This window comes from Cebus imitator, unplaced genomic scaffold, assembly GCF_001604975.1.
Source record: "Cebus imitator isolate Cc_AM_T3 unplaced genomic scaffold, Cebus_imitator-1.0 Scaffold3, whole genome shotgun sequence".
In the NCBI taxonomy this organism is placed as follows: domain Eukaryota; kingdom Metazoa; phylum Chordata; class Mammalia; order Primates; family Cebidae; genus Cebus; species Cebus imitator.
This window is the reverse complement of record NW_016107318.1, coordinates 15,271,236-15,292,022: the sequence shown is the minus strand read 5'-3', so window position 1 is coordinate 15,292,022 and position 20,787 is coordinate 15,271,236. Positions and strand designations below refer to the sequence as shown.

General features: G+C 38.2%; 1 protein-coding gene across 2 annotated transcripts in view; it reads left to right on the top strand.

The window, feature by feature from the left end:
* Positions 1-8,205: 8,205 nt before the first annotated feature.
* SGIP1 (SH3GL interacting endocytic adaptor 1) overlaps positions 8,206-20,787 on the top strand; it is a 119,481-nt gene continuing 106,899 nt past the window's right edge. The window contains exons 1-3 of one of the 2 annotated variants that reach the window (XM_037740020.1): positions 8,206-8,265; positions 14,568-14,592; positions 15,588-15,671. The gene's annotated coding sequence lies outside the window, so the exon portion shown is untranslated. The remainder of the gene's footprint in view (positions 8,266-14,567; positions 14,593-15,587; positions 15,672-20,787) is intronic. The other variant, XM_037740021.1, reaches the window with a different exon arrangement.

Genomic DNA, 20,787 nt, shown 5'->3' with positions numbered 1-20,787 from the left:
CATTCTGGGGATTACTGGAGTAAGAGTAGCCTCCAGTTTCCTCACTAGGGATGAAGATAATAAAATCTAACTTAGGCAAATTCTGAGGCTCACTACTTTAGGGAAAAATACCACCTACTTTTTCACAAAGTTCGTAAGAGATTTAAATGAGGCAACATATGCAACCCCTGCCTGAGCAATAGGTAGGACCTCAGCAATGGTAGCTGGTAGTAGTACAATGACAAAACACCTTCCCACTCTATCTTTTGACATTATCGCTATCCTTGACTCCTACCTCTGTTGCTTTATTTATCTTATCTGGTAAGATATTGATGGTATTTGTCTGGTAACATTATAACCAGGCTGCCTAGTTTGAAATAAGTTTTCAACCTCCTAAAAATCCATCTATATTTAATCTTTTTGGTGTGTGGTTGTTTCCCACAACACCAAAAGAAGCTAAAGGAATCTGAATTCAATGGATATGTTAGAGGCACAGGCCAGACTCCCAATGTGGCTGATGAATGATGGCAGCTTTATTTTATTTTATTTTAAATTTATTTATCATACATTAAGTTCTGGGGTACATGCACAGATTGTACAGGTTTGTTACATAGGTATACACGTGCCATGTTTGTTTGCTGCATCCTTTGCCCCGTCATCTACATTAGGTGTTTCTCCTAATGCTATCTCTCCCCAACCCCCCCACCCCCTGCTATTCCTCCCCTAGCACCCCACCCTCAAGGCCCCGGTGTGTGATGTTCCCCTCCCTGTGACTGGGCGTTCTCATTGTTCAACACCCACTTATGAGTGAGAACATATGGTGTTTGGTTTTCTGTTCTTTTGTCAGTTTGCTGAGAATGATGGTTTCCAGTTTCATCCATGTCCCTGCAAAGGACATAAACTCATCCTTTTTTATGGCTGCATAGTATTCCATGGTGTATATGTGCCACATTTTGTTTATCCAGTCTATCATTCATGGCCATTTGGGTTGGATCCAAGCCTTTGCTATTGTGAACAGTGCCACAATAAACATACGTGTACATGTTTCTTTATAATAGAATGATTTATAATCCTTTGGGTATATACCCAGTAATGGGATTGCTGGGTCAAATGATATTTCTATTTCTAGATCCTTGAGGAATTGCCACACTGGCTTCCACAATGGTTGAATTAATTTACACTCCCATCAACAGTGTAAAAATGTTCCTATTTCTCCACATCTTCTCCAGCTTCTGTTGTCTCCTAGTTTTTTAATTATTGCCATTCTAACTGGTGTGAGATGGTATCTCAATGTGGTTTTGGTTTGCATTTCTCTAATGACCAGTGATGAAGAGCATTGTTTCATATGTTTCTTGGCTGCATAAATGTCTTCTTAGGAAAGTGTCTGTTCATATCCTTTGTCCACTTTTTGATGGGGTTTGTTTTTTTCTTGTAAATTTGTTTAAGTTCTCTGTAGATTCTGGATATTAGCCCTTTGTCAGATGGGTAGATTGTAAAAATTTTTTCCCATTCTGTTGGTTGCCGTTTCACTCTGTTGATAGTTTCTTTTGCTGTGCAGAAGCTCTGGAGTTTAATTAGACCCCATTTGTCTGTTTTGGCTTTTGTTGTAATTGCTTTTGGTGTTTTAGTCATGAAGTCCTTGCCCATGCCCATGTCCCGAATGGTACTGCCTAGGTTTCCTTCTAGAGTTTTTAGGCTGTTAGGCCCCCTGTTTAAATCTTTAATCCATATAGAGTTAATTTTTGTATAAGGTATATGGAAGGGATCCAGTTTCAGCTTTCTGCATATGGCTAGCCAGCTTTCCCAACACCATTTATTAAGTAGGGAATCCTTTCCCCACTGCTTGTTTTTGTCAGGTTTGTCAAAGATCAGATGGTTGTAGTTGTGTGGCATTCCCTCTGAGGCCTCTCTTCTGTTCCGTTGGTCTATATTCTATTTTGGTACAAGTACCAGCTGTTTTGATTACAATAGCCTTGTAATATAGTTTTAAGTCAGGTAGTGCGATGCCTCCAGCTTTGTTTTTGGTTAGGATTGTCTTGGCTATGTGGGCTCTTTTTTCAGTTCCATATGAAGTTTAAGGTGTTTTTTCCAATTCTGTGAAGAAAGTCATTGGTAGCTTGATGGGGATAGCTTTGAATCTATAAACTACTTGGGCAGTATGGCCATTTTCATGATATTGATTCTTCCTAACTATGAACATGGAATGTTTTTCCATCTGTTTGTGCTCTCTCTTATTTCCTTGAGAAGTGGTTTGTAGTTCTCCTTGAAGAGGTCCTTCACATCCCTTGTTAGTTGTATTCCTAGGTATTTTATTCTCTTTGTAGCAATTGTGAATGGGAGTTCACTCATGATTTGGCTCTCTGTTTACTATTGGTGTATAGAAATGCTTGCAATTTTTGCACATTGATTTTGTATCCTGAGACTTTGGTGAAGTCGCTTATCAGCTTAAGGAGATTTGGGGCTAAGATGATGGGGTTTTCTAAATATAGAATCATGTCATCTGCAAACAGGGAGAATTTGAGGTCCTCTCTTCCAAATTGAATACCATTTATTTCTTTCTCTTGCCAGATGCCCCTAGCCAGAACTTCCAATGCTATGTTGAATAGGAATGGTGAGAGAGGGCATCCTTGTCTTGTGCCAGTTTTCAGAGGAAATGCTTCCAGTTTTTGCCTATTCAGTATGATATTAGCTGTGGGTTTGTCATAAATAGCTCTTATTATTTTGAGATATGATCCATCAATGCCCAGTTTATTGAGAGTTTTTAGCATAAAGGGCTGTTGAATTTTGTCAAAGGCCTCCTTCTCTGCATCTATTGAGATAATCATTTGGTTTTTGTCATTGCTTCTGTTTATGTGGTGGATTATGTTTATAGATTTGCAGATGTTGAACCAGCCTTGGATCCCTGGAATGAAGCCAACTTGATCATGATGGATAAGTTTTGATGTGCTGTTGCATTCAGTCTGCCAGTATTTTATTGAAGATTTTTGCATCTGTGTTCGTCATGGATATTGGCCTGAAATTTTCTTTGTTAGTTACATCTCTGCCAAGTTTTGGTATCAGGATGATGTTGATCTCATAAAATGAGTTACAGAGGATTCCCTCTTTTTGTATCGTTTGGAATAGTTTCAGAAGAAATGATACCAGCTCCTCTTTGTAACTCTCGTCGAATTCGGCTGTGGACCTGTCTTGTCCTGGACTTTTTTTGTTTGGTATGCTATTAATTGCTGCCTCAACTTCAGACCTTGTTATTGGTCTATTCAGGAATTCAATTTCTTCCTGGTTTAGTCTTGGGAAGGTGTAAGTGTCCAGGAATTTATCCACTTCTTCTAGAATTACTGATGTACTTGCATAAACGTGTTTGCAGTAATCTCTGACGGTAGTTTGTATTTCTGTGGGATCAGTGGTGATATCCCCTTTGTCATTTTATACTGCATCTATTTGAATCTTCTCTGTTTTCTGTTTTATTGGTCTGGCTAGCAGTCTATCTATTTTGTTGATCTTTTCAAAGAAACAGCTCCTGGATTTATTGATTTTTGAAGCGTTTTTTGGATCTCTCTCTCCTTCAGTTCTGTTTGATCTTAGTTATTTCTCGCCTTCTGCTAGCTTTTGAATTTGTTTGATCTTCCTCCTCTACTTCTTTTAATTGTGACATTAGGGTGTCAATTTTATATCTTTCGTTACTTCTCTTGTGGGCATTTAGTGCTATAAGTTTCCCTCTAGACACTGCTTTAAATGTGTCCCAGAAATTCTGGTATGTTGTGTCTTCATTCTTATAGGTTTTGAAGATCTTTATTTCTGCATTCATTTTATTATTTATCCAGTAGTCATTCAGGAGCAGGTTGTTTAGCTTCCATGTAGTTCTGTGGTTTTGAGTGAATTTCTTAATCCTGAGTTCTAATTTGATTGCGCTGTGTTCTGAGAGACTGGTTGTTATGATTTCTGTTCTTTTGCATTTGCTGAGGAGTGTTTTACTTACAATTATGTGGTCAATTTTAGAATAAGTGCGACATGGTTCTGAGAAGAATGATATTCTGTGTATTTGGGGTGGAGAGCTCTGTAGATGTCTATTAGGTCCACTTGGTCCAGATCTGAGTTCAAGTCCTGGATATCCTTGTTAATGTTCTGTCTCGTTGATCTGTCTAGTATTGACAGTGTGATGTTGAAGTCTCCCACTATTATTGTGTCGGAGTCTAAGTCTCTTTGTAGGTCATTAAGAAATTGCTTTACATATCTGGGTGCTCCTGTATTGGGTGCATATATACTTAGGATAGTTAGCTCTTTTTGTTGCATTAATTCCTTTACCATTATGTAATGCCCTTCTTTGTCTCTTTTGATCTTTGTTGGTTTAAAGTCTGTTTTATCAGAGACTAGGATACAAAAAGCAACCCCTGCTTTTTTTGTTTGATTCTCCATTTGCTTGGTAAATCTTCCTCCATCCCTTTATTTTGAGGCTATGTGTGTCTTTGCATGTGAAATGGGTTTTCTGAATACAGTACATCGATGGAGCTTGACTTTTTATCCAATCTGCCAGCCTGTGTCTTTTGATTGGGGGTATTTAACCCATTTACATTTAAAATTAATATTGTTATATGTGAATTTGATCCTGCCATTTTGGTGCTAGCTGGTTGTTTTGCCCGTTAGTTGATGCAGTTTCTTCATGGTGTCGATGGTCTTTACAGTTTGGTAGGTTTTTGCAGTGACAGCTACTGGTTGTTCATTTCCATGTTCAGTGCTTCCTTTAGGGGCTCTTGTAGGGCAGGCCTGGTGGTAATGAAAGCAGTTACTTATCCATAAAGGATTTTACTTCTCCTTTGCTTATCAAGCTTACTTTGGCTGGATATGAAATTCCAAGTTGAAAATTCTTTTATTTCAGGATGTTGAATATTGGCCCCCACTCTCTTCTGGGTTGTAGGGTTTCTGCCGAGAGATCTGCTGTGAGTCTGATGGGCTTTCCTTTGTGGGTAACCAACCTTTCCCTCTGGCTGCCCTTAGCATTTTTTTTCTTCATTTCAACCCTGGTGAATCTGATGATTATGTGTGATGGCAGTTTTAGATCCACACAGGAAAGTGTTCTCAATTCCATAGCTTGGGAGGGAACCATTCTAACTCCAGATTGTCAAGACAGTAAAATTATTTCCCTTTAGATGTCTTTGTTTTGATATTGGCAAGAGAAGAGTCACCACATTTCTTAAAGGACACTTCGTTTTTGCTCTCCCATTTTTGGTAAAAAATAGTTGATGAAAGATTTATCCTCCACTCCAGATGAAATTATACTATAATCATAACTACCTGAAGTGGAAAATCACTGGATACCATGTTTTTAAACTGTATAGATTATTGAACATAGTGTCTTAAATTTGTTATTCCTATAAGATCCTTGACTATTGTTGCTCTCTATTGAAGAGTTTCAATATTTTTTGATAAATTCTCAAAAGACATGAGCACACCTGTCTTTACTCACTTTTAACACAGTTAGTGTGATTGCTTTCTCCTTGGATCATCTGAAAGATTCATTAAGATATGAATAACTTACTTTCATAAATTCATTTGCTTTAGTCTTTCAGTTTTCTTCACATTTTTTGTAAACATCTTAAACATTTTCACTTTCGAAGAAGTAAAATGTTCTTAACATTTTTTTTTTTTTTTTTGAGATGAAGTCTCACCCTGTCACCCAAGCTGGAGTGCAATGGCACCATCTTGGCTCACTACAACCTCTGCCTGCTGGGTTCAAGTGATTCTTCCACCCCAACCTCCCAAATAGCAGGGACTACAGGCATGCGCTACCATGCCTGGCTAAATTTTTGTATTTTTAGTACAGACAGATTTTCACCATATTGGCCAGGCTGGTCTTGAACTCCTGATCTCAAGTGATCCACCCGCCTCAGCCTCCCAAAGTGCTGGGATTACAAGCATGAGCCACTGAGCCCAGCCCAACATTTTTTTTCTTATTCAACAATTTGATTAGGGGATTTTTTTCTAGAATTTCACGTTTGGTGTATTCCTATTCATATTCCATGTATAAGTGTATTTGATGTGTTCAAAACACGATTTCCAGTGAAAGAAAAGATACCACAGTGATACTACAGATATTGGCATGGCATTTTGTGAAACTGTGCAAATTATTTCATCTCTTATCATTGGCTGATCTGTTACAGCCTGAGAGGTTGAAACATAAAGAGAATGTGGCTTGTATTAAGCTACACAATTAGAACTGATGCTAGGAATGGACTCTGCCTCCTGGCTCCTGATTCAGTGCATTTTTCACTGGAAAGTGGACAACTCATGATGTTCATGACCTAGTTCATGTTGGCTGTTGTCCAAACTTGGTGGTCAAAACCAGGACAGGGTCTATGGAAAACTACTATTGCCTATTCTGTTACCAATTTAATAAAAAGAGTATTGGAATGTGTGGGTATTTTCTGATATTTTTGGTAAGGCATGCTATCTCTTATCTCATAGGTCAAGTTACAGGAAATAAAGCACTTGAAAACATAAGATGATGATAGCATTGGTTTTATAGTCCTGTAAAAACCAGTAGTGGTTGCTGAGTATGGCATTCATTGTGAACTCAAAGCTAAATGAGAAGCAAAAAGAAGTCAATTAGGAGACTTGAAACCCACAGAAAATTGTAGGGAGAGACTGATGATTATATAACTATGATACTTTGTCCTTACAACAGAATAAGACAATTAGAGGTGAGAAAGAAGTTTTTAATAAACAAAATTAAAAATGAAAGGTGAGAAGGTGTTTCTAAATATTATGGGTGGGTAGTTTTAAATGTCAATAAAACTATTTTCTGTTACTCTCCACATGATGTGGAGAGTAACAGAAAATAGTTTTATATGGGAGGAGTTTTTTAAAAAATTGACATTTTAAAGAAATGTCTTAAATGGGTGACTATTAAAATGCAAAAATAGACAGAAAGAAGACATTTTGAAGACTGTATTTCAGTAGTATCCTAAGAGGCAGATAATGAATGACTCAGATAATCTGAGAGGTTTGGGCTGACTCACATGTTTTGGAAGAACGTATCATCAACTCACTGATTCTGTCGTTGTTTCTCCCTTTGTTCCACCTGGTAGTGCCAAACAAATCTGAAATACCAGTGACTCTCAGATCCATTTTCTCAAGAAGACTTTCCAAACCACCAATAACAAGTCTAAAGCTTGAATATATAAGCATTTAGTATATTTGAATAATAAAACAGAAGCACAAGCCATGTCTGTAACTATGGAACATGTAGGGGATGGGAAACCCAAACAGCCTTGACAGGATAAGTACAGAAGAAGCAAGACTGTGCTTGGCTTGTCAGGTTGGAAGAAAAGGGCTTTCTTAGTCAGTGCTGTTTGAATGGTGCTTCCTGGAAGATATTTTAAATCACAAATATTATCTAGACTTATAAATGAGGGAGCCTTGGCCTTTGTTCAAGAAAGGATCTCAGCCTACTAGGGCAATTGACATAGGAACGAATAGGTGGTACCTATATAGGTGATATATCATAATACATATAAGAGCAACATTTTGAGGGGAGCACAGAATAGTCAGTGTCTTATGCCTCTAGGTTTGAGAGGCCTTACAGAAGGAATGGCATTTAGCCTGGGCCTTAAGGGATGAGTTGAAATTCTAAATGTCCACAAAATAGGGAAAGCATTTCAACCACAAGAAAGGACCACACAAGAGAGAAAGAGATACTGAAGTGCAAATGTCGGGGTGTGTTCAGAGTATGGTTAATAATTCAGTGCAGACACAGACTGGAGGAAGTAGTAAAAGATAAGATGGGACTAAGGGACACAAAGATGTGTCATATCTGTACAATTCTCTTGATATGGGTCACATGATCTGTATCTTGGCATTATCTCAGTCCAAAGAATATGTCTAACCTGAAAATGGCTATTCTTCTAAATCTGCGATTTGGCTTCTTGGCAGAACCCCAGTTTGGGTGATGAATAACAGTAGTCTAAGAAAAATTTGCAATCTTTTCTGTACCCAGGCATCCTTATGTTGCTAATATGCTAAGAATTTATAGTGTGAAGTCCTTGATAAATATCTATTGAAAAATGTAATAATGAATCCTATGAACATGCAAACACACATAGCTATACATAGAACTTAAGAAACATCATTGCTTTTTGAACATTAAAGTCTAAATGGTGTATTACAACTTTCAAAATATGTTCACTTGAATGTTGCTGAGTTTTTGACCCTTTGCTGTTTTCCCACAGGATTGAAAAAACGTACAAGGAAGGCCTTTGGAATACGGAAGAAAGAAAAGGACACTGATTCTACGTGAGTGCTTTAGCAGTTTGCCACCTCAAAGAAGCTATTTGCATAAGAGATGCTTTGTCACATTCAATATAAGATTGTCGCACAGTTTTCTCGGATATTGTATACTATTTGCTTTCCCCATTTCTGAGTAAATTGTAATTATTCAATATAAACAGTTTTTAGATTTATGCTAAAATGGTAAAAATTTTTCAAGTGTTCAGTGTTTTTATCATGTTTCTTTCTTTTTTTTCCCCTTTGGATCATCATACTTCCCAGCAGTTTCAGGAGGCAGAAAATGTGATTGTTACTTTTGTGAAGGATAAAAAGAATTCATTTTCACATATAGGGTTGACCCTACAATCTGAACTAAAGAAACAACAAAACACCTGTTTGGATAGATTAGACCCAGCCAGAAACAGAAATGTAGACTAGAGAACATCTCAAATGTCTTACCTGAGATGCCGAGATTTTGTACAAGCTGAATTGTAAATCAGCAGAATTCAGGAATGATTGATTATTTGGCAGTGAACAAGAAGCAAATGCCAGAAAAAACTATGGGGGTGCTTTTACATGTTTAAATGATCATGTTCAAGGGAATTAATTGCCCACAGACACTGATAGACCCTGAAAATGTCCAATGACATAACAGTTTTTTTTTTCCCTCTAACTTCCTTCCACTTATTTGACCATCTTGAATTCTCCTGCAGAAGTATTTGGCTCTGACACAAAATCTCAGATGCCTTTTGGAGCCAAGCAGGTAACTTAAATACGTGAAGTCCACTGGCCAGGAACTTAAGACTGCAGCACAAGACCAGTGTAAGGAGAACACAACTATCCAGCTACAGGTGGTTGTGACCAGGTAGATATGCAGATCTGGTGTAGTTTGTCGTACATCAGAATTGAGACCATTATACCCTTCATTTGGCTAGAATCTCTGAAAGAAAGTTAGAAAATGGGAAAAGCAATAGTTGTTTGGGTACAGGTGAACATCAAGAAAGCCACATTCTCACCTTTAGCTTTTCATTCTGTATCTCTTTATCATGCCTAAATTTTATCACAAGATGCCGAGTATTTCCCTGGGCCCTTGTCCTTTGAGAGTTTATGATTCATGAGATGAAATATCTACTACACAAATTAAAGTATTATTTATACAACTAATGTGGTAACATATTTGAAATGCCTAATATGGTATCTAATACTTAGTAAATGCTCAGCAAATGGCAGCTGCTGGTACTTTTCATATTACTGATACAAATTAATACGTGGTAAGCTCCTTACAAGCAACTAAGATGGGATTTCATGGGAATCTGAGGGTGAAAAAGCTCATATTTGGACTGATGATAAGTGACACTTCAGGGAGGGAGGAGACTCGAGCTCGGCCTTCAAGATGAGGATGTATATTTTATGCAAAGGGAACAACAAAAGCAAAAGCAGAAAAGTAGAAAAGTCCACTAGGCATATACCGACAAGACAAATGGGCAGTTTGTCTACTTGGGGGTTACAGGTAAAGGTGACAATGGAAGGCAAGGCTGGAAAGGAGACCAGTTCCAGATAGGAAGGGCCTTAAGTAGCAGGCTGAGGTGTGTGGGCTACTCCCATAGGCAGTGGGCCACCTTGAAACCTTGAAAGTTTTTAAGCCAAAGAGTATAAAGGATTGGGGGAACAAAGTTATTTTTGTCTAGATGCCAAATATTAAGTTCTTATATTTTCTTTGTGCAATTTCTTTTGTAACTATTTATTTCATGGAAATTACATTTGCTGGAATTTCATGGAAATTACTGTTGTCCTGCAAATTTTTTCCAATAATTAAGTTAGGAATATTTTTCTGAGGATTATACAATTTACATTGTTTCTTAAGAAGTTTGCCATTTTCTAAACATTTGCCACTCAGGCTATACGGTAGTGCCGTCACTAGCTGAGGAGATCGGGCTGTAGTCCCAGCACTGCCAGAACTCCATGGCTTTGGGAATTACCCTTTTCCTTGCTGGGCCTCAGTTTCCACCCCTGTAAACAACAACAAAGAAATTTGCACAGATGGAATCTAATTTCTCTAAAGGGCCAGACGCTATACGAGTCGTATAAGGGAAGGCATTATAGGATCGTATAGTGACCACCTGCAATGTGCTAGGTGTTGTGGGGGATGCTACTCGATGGATCTCAGGAGAACATCATTAACAGAAACCAAATCCATTTCTGAATGAAGATGATGTCTGTAACTGACTGCACCAGAGATTTCTGGTATGTGAGGAAAGTTAGGAAAAAAATCTCTTGACAGAGAAAAGAGGTTGAACAACCTCTCTGGGGCAGGCTGAACTAATTTACAAATGGCTAAAGCACTGCTCTTCCATCACTGTTTCTCAAGTTATGAAAATAACTGAGTGATTCCTCACGGCTATCTGATGCACTCTAACGAGACATTTGTTTATAGAATCCCAAGTGTCCTTCCTTAACTTTTTATCATTTGAGCGTCCCAAATTACTTACGTGGTAGCAAAACAGATGTAAGCTGGTTCCACCATCAGTGATGGTCAAAGGACAAGCTGTTTAGTATGTTTAATATAAGCCTTTGCTTTTTATGAACTCCCTAATGCTTTCATTAACTCTCTAATTGGATCACATATCATTCTTGGAAAAGAAATCAGGATAAATGCAAAGGGGTTGGGAAAGTGCTCTAGCAATTTGCTGTCCCTTCAGCTTTAGTAAATGCTTGTGTTTGTCTGCGATCACTGAAGCCTTGTTGATGCAAACTGTTTACAGCGCTGTTACGACTCACTATGGGTTGCTAAGCAACCTCCTAGCGTAGACACCAGCACCAACTTCAGCTGATTGAACCTCCTTAGATATACAGTGGGGTTAGGACCAGAGCTTTCTGATTTAATCATCATTACAGCAGCTGATAGAAAGAGGAAGGGAGAGAGATTGTGCTAAGTGGCAGGCCTTGTGTAGGACATATGTTGCACTAGTAACATTTTTAGTCTTCCCAGTAATTCAATAAGGTTAGTAGTATTACATCAATTTTAAGGATGAGATATCAGTGCCAAAAGGGGTTAAGTAACATTTTGAAGGCTACCCAAAAACTGAGACTTGGAGCCCATATCCTAGTCTAAAATCCAATGTCTGTGCTTTCATCACCCAAAAGAGAAAACGTCAATGGGTAGAATTAAAATCCAGACAGACAGGAGGGTTAAAAAAAAAAAAAAAAAAAAAAGACAGTAGTTACAAAAGGTAACTGAAACTTTAAAATAGATGCCAAAAGTCCATGGTAGATGATTCTTTTGTGTGTGTGTGTGTATATTTGGAATTAAAATATTAATACTTCATTAGTAGTTTTTTAAATGTATATTTTATTGCATTTTAGGGATCCTTTTAAAAATAGAAATCAGCAAATACAGTAAGTCTGCCAAGAAAAAATTCATTTTAAAATACAACATAAAACCTCATTAGAGGGGGTTAGGAAGTGAAATTAGAATGTATGCCCAAGTGTCTGAGGCTGCTAAAATCTCTTCACTCCCTGTCCTGGGTCATATTGCATAAAAATTATTATTCTAGAAAACACTTAGTAAGCATTTACTATGTCCTAGGTACTGTTTCAGGTTCTTCATTTACGTCAGCTCATTGCATCCTCTAATAGCTCTGTGTGGTATATATGCTGTTATGATGGCTATTTTATAGATGAGGAAACTGAGAAACAAAGAAGTGAAGTAACTTGCCCAAGTTTCTGCAGCTAAGAGATCTATATTGGTTGATCCCAGGTAGTCTGGCACTGGAGCCAGTACCCTTAGCCACCATGCTCACTGATTCCTTAGGACACATGAGCCACATTTCCATCAGTAGAGAAGACAAAGGATCAGAATAGGACTCCAATGCTGCTATACAATCACAATTTCTCTGATTAAAAATTGTTAAGACCATCCCAACAGCTGCAATCAGCATGAGATCGATGCCTCCCATTTAAGATCCCCTACTGATAAGACCTTATACCTGAATCCACAGTGGACACCACCACAGCCAGGCCAATCTCTGAGCTTCTGGCGCATCTATTTCTTGTTGTTCCCAAAGGATCCCCACATGGATCAGTGACTCTGAACACATCCTACCCAAAAGTTAATGCAGTCTCCTCTCTCTCAGCTCTGCTAGCAGAGGTTGAAGTCCTAGTAAGAAATACTCATATATATAGATATTAAGTCCTAGTAAGTTGAAGTCCTAGTAAGAAATACTCAGTATGTTGGCCAGGCACAGTGGCTCATGCCTGTAATCCCAGCACTTTGGGAAGCTGAGGTAGGTGGATCACCTGAGGTCAGGAGTTCAAGACCAGCCTGGCTAACATAGTGAAACCACTTCTCTACTAAAAATACAGAATTAGCTAGGCATAGTGGCTTATGCCTGTAATCCCAGCTACTTTGGAAACTGAGGCAGAAGAATCACTTGAACCTGGGAGGCAGAGGTTGCAGTGAGGCAAGATTGCACCATTACATTCCAGCCTGGGTGACAAGAGCAAAACTCCATCTCAGAAAAAAAGAGAAAGACATACTCAGTATACAGATATAAAAAGAGAATTGGTTTTGATGAGTATGGATTGGTACCTATCCTCAGTGCCCTCCTTCTACCCTGGGCTTACTATGACCATGATAACCCACTGGATTTACTAGCCAACTTTATTCTCTTTGCGACGAACGTGTCTTCATTATTTTTATCTCTTGGTCCTAACCAAGCACTTAGTTCATTACAAGCACTTTTGTCAGCCAAGATTCTTCCTATCGTTCTATTTTAAATACCATTTTTTCAAACTGGTTAATTTCCAGATAATCTTCAAAAGTCCCAACATTTCTGTCAATTCCCATGGTCTTTCAATATCAAGATCTTCTCTATTTCTTGCCTCTGTATCACTGATTTACCTTTGCATCTGTGTGGACACAGAACTCACTCTTTGTGAAAAATGATGCACTCTGTCAAGTGTATTATCATCCAAGTAGAATATTCTGCTAATTTTGAAGGGGTGTTGGTAGAGAAGGAATCACACCTTGGAGTCCAGATGGCATCCCACCAACTCTGCATTGCTTTCTCTCTCTTTCTCCTTTGATTGACTTTCTGCCATGAGCAATAATTTTCTTACCTGGTCACACCTTCTGAAGAACAGTTCCAACCAAACGCCAGACTCCTCAAGACATCACAGTCCACCTCAAGCACTTATTAAGGTTTTCTTCCAAATAATGCAGGTCCCTTTCCAAGTGTAATACATATCCCTGTATTTTTTTAGCCTCTTAAAAACTGAATTAAAATGGAAAGTTATAAAATTACAGTGATTACCTTCTAGTTTCTCCCTCTGCTCCTCTCATCCAGTTTCCTAAAATACCTGTAATACCCCTCCTACACTGCTCTAAAGTCCAGTGCGGCTGCAAGTGGCAGTTTTGTGTTCCTAGTGAAGAGAAAAGAAATTATAATCAACTCATAGTTTTAATACTCTGTGTTAGGAACTACTGTAAGCTCTTTCTATATATTATCTTGTTTAAACTGGCTTAGAGAGCTTAAGTGTTCAAGGTCACAGGACTGTTTGGACACCCAGCTTCCTCTTACTCTAAAGCCCTTGCTCTCGACCACTGTAGCACAGTGCCACCGTAGAGTAGCTGCCCTGGGCTTTAGTCATCAGAGCGAGCCATTTAGCAAAATGTTGTTCTCCATTTCCTGCTCCTCTATAACGGAAGGAGAGGTAAACATGGAAATATGGGGGAAAGTAACAATTTTCAAAATAAAGTTGAAAAAATACTGCAGAAGTTTTATCACAAAGAGGCAATTCTGGACCATTCACAGAAGATACAAGGGCTGGGCTCCTGCAATCCCAGCTTCTCGGGAGGCTGAGGCATAGGTTCACAGGAGCCCAGCAGTTCAAGGCTGTAGTATGCTTTTGATTATGCCTGTGAATAGCCACTGCATGCCAGCCTGGGCAACATAGCGAGACCCCATCTCTTAAAAATACACAGATGAGAGAGTAAATTGGTTTATTTGCCTCGTGATAGTTTTAAATGGAGCCAGCTAGGCTGGGACAGTCTCCTTAATGAACTCTCCTCTCAAAAGTGGACCAATGCACTACCCTACCCACTTGTGCTGCAAGTTTTTAATGAGAATTTCCTTCCCACATACACATATCCCACACTTAAATATCACTCAATCAATTTGTTTTGATTTAGTTTTCATTAGCCAGGTTTACTGGGGCGGGAATGCTGGGGAAGGGGAGGGTGGTGGTTAATGGTTCTTACTGTTGTACTTTAGTCTATGAGGCAGGAATGATTCCTTTTCATAATAGCTATCAATTTCTTTTTGTTACAGAGGTTCACCAGATAGAGATGGAATTGTAAGTATTTAAATGACCATTTTTATTGAGTTTGTGCTTCAGAATATGCTATGTGTAAATTTCTTGAAGCCCCATTTTTTTTTTCTGTAGGGAAACAAATAGCTCGAATGACTTTTTATACCTCTCACTGTTGTAATTTTCTATAATAATTGCATGGGACATAAATGTAGTCTTGGTCAAGCTAGACTTATTTATAGCATTTACCTAAATCTTTGCCCCAGAGCAGGCAGGAAAACTAGTCATCCAGATAGTGGGTCACAAGCCAGGCAGTTCATGCAGGGGCTGCTCCCATCAACTGTTATTTCATTTCCAATTTAATTATGTAAAGCTCATTATGGGAGAATGTTTCTACCAACAGAGGCCACAAAGTTGTAATGAAGCTGAGATCCAAGAAAATTGAAAGAAGCTTTTCCCCTTTAGTAATTGTGCTATAGATACATTTTCTATATTAAATTCAAAAGTAGGAGATGATCTTGAAAACCACTTAAGCCTGAATTTACAGCCTGAAGGAGAAAAATCTGTCCACTGGATTTAGATTTAATAGTTAACTCTAACTCCTTGCTGGCCGCCAGAATTCTTGCTTTTTTAAAAAAGTCTGTGGTGCACGGGCTTAGATTTACTCAAGTTGTGCTTATGGGAGTCTGCACCGACTCCTAAAATGACTTCCTTCAAATCTAAATCAGATGCCTATTCAGAAGGTTCAAAAGAACAGCTGTTACTGAAAAAAAAAAAAATGGACTTACATTAGGCTTATTGGAGTGGGAACTAAAATAAACCTGATGGTTAAAAAAAAATTTTTAATCATCCTCCATAATATTATACCTAAACTGGGGTGTTAATTGCAGCTATTGCAGGAATTTTTCTTCCACACTTGACTCAAGGTTCTTAGCTTTGGGGTGCCTTTTGCTTTCATGTGGTTCTCACCATGAAATGTTAAGAAAATAGACTGAAATTGATCAGACATTGGGTAACACTATAATCAAGGCTCTATTCAGCAGGGGAAAAAAAAGACCCAGAAGACTCAGCTTCTCCTCACCTCTTGCTTCTGGCTCAGAGCCCTCTCGTTAACTCTGTCTCAGGTACTCTCTGCTTCTATGTCTCTTCTTTGCTTCCAGCTCGGTCCCCTCCCTAGGTTCTCTGGTCCCCTCCATTCTGACCTTTGCAAAGCTCTGTTAGCTACTCTGCTTTCTATCCTTGCTACTCCCAGACTGGATTGCTATTTCTTGCTTCTCTACCTTTGCCGCTCTCAGTCTTGTCCTTATTTTCTTTCTCTGAACCCCTGCTCATTGTCTCTAAGGCCCCCTTGCTGCCTTACTGTTCTCTGTGTTCCGAGCAGCATCAGTTTAAATCTCTGGTAGAATGTGCACCTCAGCACCTGGTACAGCAGCTGGCACATGGCAGGCAACGATGAGTATGGGCTGCATTAATAAACCCAGCAGTTATTCCGGGGATGCAGGCCCCCCAGGCCAGGGATTCATGCCTGAGTTCCCCGAGCCCTTCACCATTCCAAGGCATATGAATTTCTTTATTAGCAATTTTGCCCACTTTGTTACCTAATTAGAAATGCCATAAATATCACTGATCATGATTATTAGGAAAGATAAATTAGGTAATTTTGAATTCTTAGGAAATAACACAGCCCTGTTCTGGAAAAGGCTACGTTCAAAATAAATGCACTTCCTCAGAAACAGGCTTTATAGGTAATGGGAAATTACCAGCTGCTGGTTTTATAGAAATGTTCTCCAAGTTTTCCAAGTTTACCCTGGTCACTGAATTTTGGAAACCAGTGCTATCTGAGTTTCTGTTTGCTTTCAGTTCTTAGAGATATCAACCTAATTTTCTTTCAAACTCAGATTTCTTCAGGCCTTATTTCTATAGACTCAGTCCGCTTTGGCTGATACAGCTTTCAAATGATTGCCTTTTGAATGTCAGGTATTGAAACGTATGTTTTCATTAATGTAGTTCCACAAACTACAGGTGGTGGTGCACCTACCTAGTGCTTATAAACTACTTGGTAAACACAAGCTTTAATGTACTGTTGTTAATTTAATGCCAGTTTCTCAAAATCTAACGAAGCTCATCTCTGGTGGCAATGCTTCTGAGGTTTAACCTATAGAGGCTTCGCGGCAGGGCTGCATGCATGAAGGTGGGCCTTCCTCCCCACTGGTTGAATGTACCCATCACTGGCAGAGCTGTCTGTCATGGTGTCTGAGACTTCAGGCAGCTGTGTGTGACAATGCATCCTATCCCAGACACAAACTCTAATTTGTGCAGGGCAAACTAACTTTTTTCTAAGCAGTTCCAGTTTCCTTCCACACATAGACTGGGAGCATCAGGGTCACAGCCTTTGCTGTGAGAAGGTCAGTTTTGATCATCCTGAACAGGTGTGCAGGAAAGGGCACAGATTGGGAGCTGTCAGCTGTGTGTGCTGTGTGTATTGGCGACTGCAGGAAGGCTTTGACCCAAGGGAAAATATGGTGAAGCTAAACTGAACTTTTCTTACTTAGATTAGAAATACAACCATTTTTATTCAGTCTCTTCTTGTGTGTCCTTGTGTCTGTTCTCTATGTGTAAATTAAATGCTGGCTATATGAGAAATAGATCCACCTGGTTCCTAGAGCCTGGGACACATCTTCCTCCTCCTCCCATCTTCTCGTGGCCTAACCAAGCTGGCCTGCTGAATAGAGCCTCATTATGGGCCCCAAAGTCCACTCTTTGCTTAAGGAACCCTGCCAAGATTGGTAGGCCGTACGATTTGGCCTAGAGATGGTTTCTTCTATGGTATGTTTGCTGACTCCATGTAATTCTTTATATGTGTCTTGAAGAACAAGCAGATCTGTTAACCACTTTTTTCTACATGAAAACAATCAATTCCAGCAGCCCAGCCCACACGAACCACCCTACAATAGCAAAGCAGAATGTGCGCGTGAAGGAGGAAAAAAAGTTTCGGTAAGGAAACAGATTTTAGTTTAAAATTTCCAAAAGGTTGTAGAAAACAGTGAGTAAAATCCCAGTTTAAAACCTGGAAAACACTGTAGTTTCCATTTGCTCCATTTAAGAAAACTCTTAGGTATTTCCAGATTATTTCTTGAATATCTGCGGCCAATTTTTAAATTAACCGTATAGACTTTATGGACTGACATCTGAATGTACTTTTAAAGAGTAATCATAGATAAAAGACGTGTGTTTCCTGTTTCACTGATAAAGGACAGGAATTCAAACTTTAAAAAGAATCTACTGTCTATAAAGAAGCCTTTGGCTATAATAAAAATATCACCACATAAATTGAATAGTCATTTCTTAGGATAAGTACTATCTCAATAACATCAGGAATTTGGCATGATTTATAGGAACCAGTGTATTTAACCAAAGGACATTGAATCAGGGATGCTGATCCTAGCCCAAACTCTGAAGTAGCTATAACAGTGTTGTACATTATGGTAGTCAGATGTGACTAGTTATTAAAATTCAGTTCCTCAGTTGCTGTGAGTACTCCATAGCCACTTGCGGCTAGTGGCTACCATCTTGGATAGCATACAGGTAGGACATTGCCATCTTCACAGCTATTTCTATTGGGCAGTGCTGTCCTATAGAATTATTTACAAAGTGAGACAAGTCTACCTCAGTGGAGAAAAGATAACATTTAGGGAGTACATCATGTATCTTTAACACGCTTTACCCAAGGATCATTACCCGGCCATGAGCTGACCTTGAAAACCAGAGGCATTCCCAATGGAATTTGAGAACTTTGATGAATGTATAATTGAACATAATTGTCACTATATTTACCTACTGAGCCCATGATATTATCTAAGAACAGATAATATGCCTAACCAAGTAAAATACCTATGAAGACATGATTAGCATCACTGTGAGCCTCAATTATCTTTAATAATCATATTCAAGTTATAAAAGTTACTTATTCTAAGGGTAGGATTTTTTAATTTTAAAAAATACGAAAAAAAAGGAAGAGGTAAAAATCTATGTAACTACAATTCCAAGAGAAAAATCATTGTTTATATATTGGCAAATATATGTCTTTCAGTATTAAGTCTGGTTTTTAAGTGGTGTTTCCCCACTTAACTGATATTCTTCCTTGCTTCTTCTTCAAAGTTTTCCATGTGAAAGTCAATAGAGTCATTATCTTCACTATTACTAGTACTATAGTTGCACCTTTCTCAATGGTTAAACCAACAAAGAATTGGTTTTTTCTTGGGTTTGGGCCAGAAGAATTCCATCCAGGCTCTGGCCTAGCTTTAACTTGATATAATTTTCACTTGTGAAACCAAAGATATTTGTAAGAATCCACTTGCATAACTGAGACCAAATTCCTCTAATAAAGCCATGCGTGTGTGTGTGTGTGTGTGTGTGTGTGTGTGTTGAATATCTGCCAAAAATAATGTATTGTTATGATTTGTTGTTTGTTTTTAGTATTTGTTTTTAAAGTGTCCCTATGTTTGAAGAAAAAGTTTCTACAGGTTTTGCTTTCCCTTTATCTCAATCTTCCTTGGTTTTCATGGAAACTGGGAAATTTTCTCTCTGCCTAGGTCTTTAAATTTAGAAACCTTTTTTTCTACAATGTTAGATATATGTTGTCAAGAAGGAAAGAAAAACAAATATACATATATATCTGTGTGTGTATATGTATAGTATATGTATATTTATATATGTGTGTATGTGTGTATGTATGTATATATGTGTGTATGTGTATATGTACATATATGTGTATATATATGTGCATGTATATATGTATATGTGCACACACGTATATATACACACATACATACACACACAAATATATGTGTGTATATATATATATATATATGTAAACTGTTTAGCTGAACATATAAACCATCTTGGTTTTTAAGGGCTTTAGTTATGAAGATGAGATTATCATGGACACAAACTGTAGAACTTTGAAAATGTTGAACTCAATAATTTATCTAATCTCTGGTTTTGGGTAAAAATCCTAGATCATAAAATTCATGGGTTTACTTCTCTGGAAGCTACTTAGTTCTTTTGATCTCCTGTCATTGTAAATCAAATGTCTGTATTGAACATGTTTATTATACATGCTTTCTAAGAAAAAGTGGAGCATTTTGCAAAGAAGTCACAAACAAACAGGCTGGTGAAGAGGGAATTTAAAGAGAAAGTAAACATGAGAAACAGAAAATAGGAGCCCTGTTTATTCTCAAGTGAAATAAGAATTTTTAAGTGGCAAATTATATAATGGACCAGTTTTCAATAGTGGCTTCATAAGGTATACGTAGGCAGAGTTGATATGACCTTTGAACGAAGGTTTTACAAAGACCTTTGTTCAAAGCAGAAAAAATATCACTGAAGCACTAATTCAACAAAGGCAATTCTATGGGAAGATTAAAATGACGCAGTCTGCATACAAATAATCTATGTCAGGAGTGGGACAAAGAGGGAGATGATCACAGACCTTATGTCCCTGGATGCTGATCTATGGAGGCATGGGCCAGTTCTTATATTTGTAAATTCGAGTGCAGTGGTAGTATATTGGAAGACAGAGGGGATGAACACATTAGCTATTTCTTGTGCACTATTTACCTTTGCCAAAGCCCTGCTAGTCCATAGAATGCCCAGTCAACATTCACTGTTACTCAATGATGATGGTTATTCTGGGTTATCTAGTGATCCTATGTGCACACATAAAAAGCTTATTTCTCCACCTATTTGTCAAATTGGGTATTAGTTGTTTACATTGCAGTTCAAGTGACCTTTATTTGTGATTGCAAAATTAGAGGTCCTGTGTTCAAGCCTCATGCATCACCATTTGATGTGTGCTGTTCTGAGATCTGCTATGCCTAGTGACATGCCCTTGCTCCATGTGCTAAATATAAGAATGTCGTTGGATGGACCCTCCATTACCAACCTGATTTGTGTTTTTGTCATTTGCTCACAAGACATAGAAAATCTTGGTAATTTCTATTTGGGTGATGCCACATCCTTACTCAAGTGCTTGTGACTATGTGTCATGGTTGTACTAAGGGACAAAGAAAACTTTAAGATAATCAGAAGAGAGTAGTACTGACATCCAGTCAGCTTGCAATGATGTGTGCTCATGAAGGCACAGATCGCACAGATGACAAAAAATCCACCATTAATCCTCAAATTCTATTTTAAAAATTTGATAAGAAAAACCATTTTAAAAAAGATTATTTTTAATAA